The sequence below is a fragment of the Hipposideros armiger genome, unplaced genomic scaffold, assembly GCF_001890085.2.
Source record: "Hipposideros armiger isolate ML-2016 unplaced genomic scaffold, ASM189008v1 scaffold_631, whole genome shotgun sequence".
Lineage (NCBI taxonomy): Eukaryota > Metazoa > Chordata > Mammalia > Chiroptera > Hipposideridae > Hipposideros > Hipposideros armiger.
In genome coordinates, this window is record NW_017731981.1 from 273,528 (window position 1) to 280,347 (window position 6,820).

The following is a 6,820-nucleotide window of genomic DNA, read 5'->3' on the forward strand; positions in this document are numbered from 1 at the left end:
TTATTTCCCGTTGACAACATGTCCATTGTAGGCTGGGCAAGCAGCAGGGCAGCTGTCCTCCATATAGCATCTCAGCACACAGGCTGCTTTCATGTGGCCCCACCATCCCATGTAGGGCTCAGAAAAGGAGCTGCAGGTCAAGCAGGGCTTTACACCTCAGCCTGAAGTTACAATGTAAAGGACATGCCACTTCCACTCAGAAGTTATTGGTCAGAAGTGGTACACAGCCTCAGCTGTCTCCATGGGATCCGATAAGTGCAGTCATCCGTAGCCAGGGGAGAACTAGTACATGTGAGCCCTACTAACGTCTTCCAGAGAGAGAAAGGAATGGGTATGTAGTAGGTGCTGGAATTGCTCATGACATTAGAAAAGGCTGTTGAGATGTGTTAAACTGACCAGTGTTGCCTTAGGGATAGGAGAGAAATAACAAGTGGGGAGGCATAATTTAAAAGATGGAGGCAGAGGTTATTATCATGTCTCCTTTCTGCTCGAGTTGGAGAATTTGTACACAGTTTGTCATACAGAAGGAAGAAAATTACCTCACCATAAACCAACAAAACATTTCAGTAGGTTAAAGAGCTAACTGTAAAAAGAAAATCTATAAAAGTATTTGCAAACATACAGGAGAGTAAGAGTATTTCCTTAGGCTAGGGAATCCCATCTTAAGCAAGACAAGGTACAAAACCTACAGAGGAAAAAGACTGGTTTTTATCTACAAGCTCCTTTTGGACAGAAGACAGGCAAGCAAAATTGAAAGAAAATTGATATACTGGGAGAATATATTTTCAACCTGTCCAACAGAAAAAAAAGAATTAACAAACAAAATATATAAGGCATCCTGAAGATAAAAAAGGAAAAATAAAATGAAAGCATTGAAGAGGAAATACTGAGTACCAATAAGCTTATGATAATATGCTTTACCTATGTAATAATTAAGAGAAAGCAAATTACAACAGTAATAAGATACTTTTAACTCATCAGACTGCTAAAAATCAGCATGACTCATAAGAGTATTAGAAACATTGTATAGTATTATACTTTCCCATATAATGTTGGTGGGACTGTAGATGGCAGTACCTTTCTGGAGGCTATTTGGCAGTAGTTATTAAAATGTACATTCCCTTCCACCCAGCAATTCCACCTCTATGTTTTATCTTACAGAAATTTGATTATAAACAAAAATGCATGGGCAAGATGTTTGCTAAAGCATTATACACAGTAGCAAAAAAAAATGAAAACAACTTAAATATTCAATAATATTGGAGCATGAGTAAATCACCATGCATCTATGCCATAGACTATTACACATAGCAGTAAAAAAGAGTGAGATGTAGGTAATTAGAAGCACCAGGAAAAAACAAAAACAAAACTTTATAAGAAAAGGTATGAAGCTAATACTTTTAAATGTGGCATGATTTTGAATTAGCAGGCTGAAATATGCAGAATTCATTGTAATAGTATATCACCAGTATTGAGACATTGGAAATACATCTCTGCAGTGAACAATATTTACATAGTTATGATAATATAAGTGCTGTTTATTACTATTCATCCTTTAGTATCAACCTACAGAGCATTAAATAATTAAGGTTATCAAAGATTCAAAAAGTTATCAACAAAAAAATGTTACTAACTATAACAATGTTACAATAAAAGTAACACTGACCTAAAGTGGTTGGTGGGAGAGGTTGGGAGCAAGATGAAGGCAGGGGTTAGTATGCTCACATCCTTCTCTCTCAGAGAAGGGAGAAACACTGCCAGGGGAATTTTGCTTGGTCTGTATTGTTTCAAATCCGTAACGTGAATGCACTCATATATTCTTTGTGTACTTAATAATAAATTTCCAATTTTAATTTCAATTTATTAAGAAAAGATAACTAAGCGTGAGAATAATTTTTGGAAAACCCTATTTAAATATCTAGATATATCTGAGTGCATTTTAAATCTAATTATCTGGAAAATTCTTTTTTTTTAATTTTTTAAATTTAATTTATTAATTATTTTTTAAATAATGTTTTATTTTTCAATTAACATTGACATACGGTATATTAGTATATCTAAAACGGCTTGACTTTGTTGCGTCTCGATGGCCTGTTTTTTTGACAGCCTCAGGCAGAGTGTGGTGAAACAGCTGCAGCACCTCCTAGCTAGCTTCCGCCATCTGTGCCAGGGCACCCCTGATGGTCCGCTGCTGCTGGTGCTGCTAGGGGAGCTGCTGGGGCAATAGTTGTCAAGGGAGTCCTCTGAGCTACTGCTCTGGAGGAGTGGGATAGGGGCAGGGTGCCTCCACCATGGCCTGACTTTGTGGCTAATGGGCCTGAACTCTGGGCTTGGTTCGGGAGTGATGGTCCTTCGCTCCGGACTGGGCCTGGGAGCGGCAGTCCACAGCTGCCAGAGGGCTGTAGGAGCAGCAGGCTTTTTTCCCTCCTGCCCCAACTGGTAATCGTCGTTGTGCTGCTCGGTCTGTTGGAAACTAGAGCACAATGGCTGCACCTCCAGAGCTAGGGCAGGTCTCTTGTCAGTGGAATTGTACGGCTTGACATGAACAGTGCGCCAATGAAATTTAGGCTTTCTTTGTGTCCAGGTATTCCTATGATGCACATGTTGTTGCGTTTGATGTTGTCGCCCAGCTCTCTTAAGCTATTTTCAATGTTTTTTAGTCTTTTTTCTTTTTGTTGTTCTGCTTGGAAGATCTCTGCTATCTTGTCTTCTAAGTCACTGATTCAATCCTCTGCTTCATCCAATCTGCTAGTAATTCCATCGAATTTGTTATTTAATTCAGTAATTGTACTCTTTAATTCTAGCTGGTTGTTTTTCATGATTTCCCTATCCTTTAAATTCTCATTAATTTCCTTGAACATTCTAATAATCAGTGTTCTGAACTCTGTGTCTGATAGGTTGTTTACCTCTATTTCCTCAGTTCCACTGATTCAGGAGGTTTCTTCTGTTCTTTTATTTGGGCTGTGTTTCTTTGTTTCCCCATTCTGGCTTACTCTTTGTGTTTGCTTTGGTGTAATAGGTAGATCCCCTAGGTCTCTCCGTCTTTTCTGGGTGGACTTATGTGGTATGTGTCCTTTATATTTGAATTACTCAGACTCCCTTTGCTCCCATATGTGTACCAGAGGTGTTCCTTGTGTTTGTCTTTTCCTGTTGAGGTCAAATTTTGACTGCTTTTGGCTTGTCAGTAGGTGGGATTGACTTCCAGGCTGACTAGCTGTGAGGATTAGCTGTGTCCACAGTTTATGAGCTGCTGTGTGAGGCTTGACCCCTCTAATGAGACTTGGCCCCTATGGGCTCTTGTGCCTGTAGCAAGAGTCCCTTTGGGTGTGACTCTTGTAGGTCAGACCCCGTAATGCTCTGGTTCAAGTTGGTCTCTGGGTGTGATGATTCTTGTGCTTCTTTGGCTGGGCCCCGCTGCAGAGTGGGTTTTAGAGTAAAACAGATCAACAAGCACAACCACAACAGCCACCAAAGGTAACCAGATACTCTCTGATGTACAAAACACCCATCACCCTACATTCCACATGAACATAAATATCAAGCATACAAAAGGAAAAAACAAATCAACAGAAACAAAACAACAACAAAAAAAACAAGGAACTAGCAAAACAAAATAAAATAAAAATAGAATAAAATAAAAAATAGAATAAACTTGAGAAACAAAATAGCAACACCCAGAAAAAAAAATTGCAAAAAAAACGGAAACAAGGAGGAAAAGTAGAGCAGTGACAAGAGAGCAGAAAAGACGGGAGAGAGGGTAGAAAAGAAAGAAGGAAAGAGAGAGAGCAAAAAGAAGAAAAATAAAAAAATATATACACACACACATATATGTCTACACCTCCACATATATTGACATATATATCCACATACATGCTCCTTTCTCTATGCCTACATTAAAAACTAAAAATAGGGCCGGCCGAGTGGCCTGTTGGTTAAGAGCTGGCTTGGGACAGACACCAGAGGGCCCCGGTTTGGATTCCACATATGCGGGCCAGTGACATTGCCCTCTACAGCTAAGATGCTGAACAACAGCTCAACTGGAGCTGGGCTACCGTGAGTTGCCGGCGCCGGCGAAGGCTGCAACCCCTGCTGCAGTGGGTTGCCATGAGTTACCATGTGTCGCCAGCAGCCGCTGTGAGCTGGCGTCCAGAAGCCGGCGACTGATCTGCCTCACCTGGAAAGAGCGCAATGATGGTGCCAACTTGGGCCAGTGAAGCAACATCCTCCACAACTAAGCTGAAGAACAAAGGACAGCAACTTGACTGTTCCCCTTCCCCCAATAAAAATCTTTAAAAAAAAAAACAAAAACAAAAAAAACTAAAAGTAATAATGAAATAGAAAAAAACAAAAACAATCAACACAAGCAATCAACGAAAATCCCCCCAAAACATCCAAAAGAACCCAATTAACAACAACACTATAACACACTAAAGAAAACAAAAAACAAACAAACAAAAAAAAAGGAGAAAAAACAAGAAACAACCAGTGCCAATCTTGGCTGAAGTCCACCATGCTCTCCCCATGTTTTCCTCTGCTGTACACAAACTCCTCTGCGTCTTCTGGGGGCAGAGCCGTCCGCCTAGTGCCTAGAGTCTGGAAAATTCTTTTGACTTTCCACTTCAGATGTGTAGGGTAGAATCACTTTTGAAATCCAATATATTCTATAAATGTTTCCTAGTATATCCCTATAAAGTATCCAAAGCATCCGTCTTTAATTTACTCATTAAGATCAATGTGTATTAAGTAACATACTTGAAATTCCAATAATATTGTATTAATGTAATACCAAATGAGAAACATCACCCTAAGATGATTTTAAAAGCATTTAATTATCCAACATAACTATCTCTTAAGCCCAAATTATAATATATTATTATCCTTCTGAAATGCCAACTGTCTTGGTTCATAGGTAAAAGTGGTGGCAAAAAAAAATAGAGGAACTCCTGCTCTGATAGTCAACACCTATTTACTTTTTAGAAACACCTTGGTATCCTCCAAGTTCCTATGCTATATTATTTCCAATCAAGAAATAAAAGGAAGGGGAAGTTGAGGCATAAAAGTATGTTAATGTGGGGGTGACTGGTTAGCTCAGTTGGTTAGAGCGTGGTGCTGATAACACCAAAGTTGCTGGTTCGATCCCCACATGGGCCACTATGAGCTGTACCCTCCCTAAAGAGTCAACTATACATATGAAAGCAATGTGTAACCAATGATCGTCGCTGTCCCCCAATAAAAAAATTTTTTTTTAAAGTGTGTTAATGAGAACTTATTTCTACTCTGACTTATTATTTGTTCCCTCTGTATCTTCTCTGGAGAGTAGGATGATGCCTGGCATATTGTTACACAAAGCATCAAAGAGCTTCTGTCTCCTAGAGTCTGGAGGCTGCTGGAAACCCCACTGACTTCACAGTCTTGACCCCCAGGCGGTGAAATCACAAAGGTTGCCCATCACTATCTACAAAGGAAAAAGCCAAGGATGGCTACTTTCTCTCTTCAGCCTCCCAAATCTCTCACCAATACATCTGACTGGTGGAGTGCAAACTGTATCTGCAGTCCTGCTGGCTATGAAATATGAGAAATGTTGTTCCCAGGTTTCCAGTCCCTGCAAAACAGGGGAGATATGAGCATTAAAGGGGCCAGGTACATATAGACAATATCTGGCCCATTTGTGTATTACCAGATTAATATGAGTAGCCCTGTTTGACTGGAATAGAAGTATTGGGTATGTATAGAGAAGACTGATTACTGGTAGGAGAGAACTGGAGAGTGGGAAGGAAAGGGAGAGAAAGTGGGCCTAAAGATGAAATGGGTTCAATGAGTATTTACTAGAGATCCATTATGGTCCTTAACCAGGAGAGTTATATCATTAAAGCATTCCTTTAGGATAATGCTATCACTGATGTGATAGAAAGGGCTTTGTGTTTGTGTGTATGGGAGTGGAAAGAAAGGAGGAAGGCAGAGACTTGCAGTAAGGAAACCTCTTAGAAGACAATTTTAGGAATCCACAAGTGAGGTTATGGAGGCTGTGGATTAGTGTAAAAATGGTGAGAATGGAGACAAAAAGGGGCACATTTGAGAGATATGGTCTCTGGGTCCAGAAAGGGAACCTTGTCCCTAAGAATGTTCCAGAGTCAAGCGACAGCAGCAGCTACCACCTGACTGCTCCGTGCCTCCACCTGCGTCCTGGAGGAGCAGGCTGCCCGCCCCCGCCGCAACCTCACAGCCTCCTGCCAGCCCACCAGCAATCATCCTTCTCTAAGAAAGAATCCAGGCTTGCCTCTGCATTGTTACCTCCTTTTCCAACTTCTCTGGAGTATTTACACTAAGTATGGAAAAACGAGGTGTGATGAGCCAAGGAGTTCCATCATGTTCCCTTTGCTTCCCACTGCCTAAAGACCTTCACATTCTCATCTCCAATCCAACATCCTTACAACTAACTGCATTTTCTACTCTAAACCCACGGGAACACTGCTTCTGTCAGGCTGATCTTACCATTCATTCATTCATTCACTCACTCACATGCTCTCTAGTCAACAAATATTTGAGTAACTACACTGTGCCAGGGCCTGCTGAGGATTTCAAAGTTAAAACAACAACAACAACAAAAATTGCTGTATCATGGAACATACATTCTAGCAGGGAGAGGCAAGTAAGAAGTAAAATACAGCGTATGCTGGAAAGTAAATGTAGGGAAGAAAATAGTGCAAAGCCCGCCTTCATAGAATTCTCTACCTTTTTTTTTTTTTTTTTGCTGCCTTTCCAAACCCAGGCTGCTTTTCAAGATTCAGAGCAAATTTTCTTTCTACTCTGTGCCTTGCCT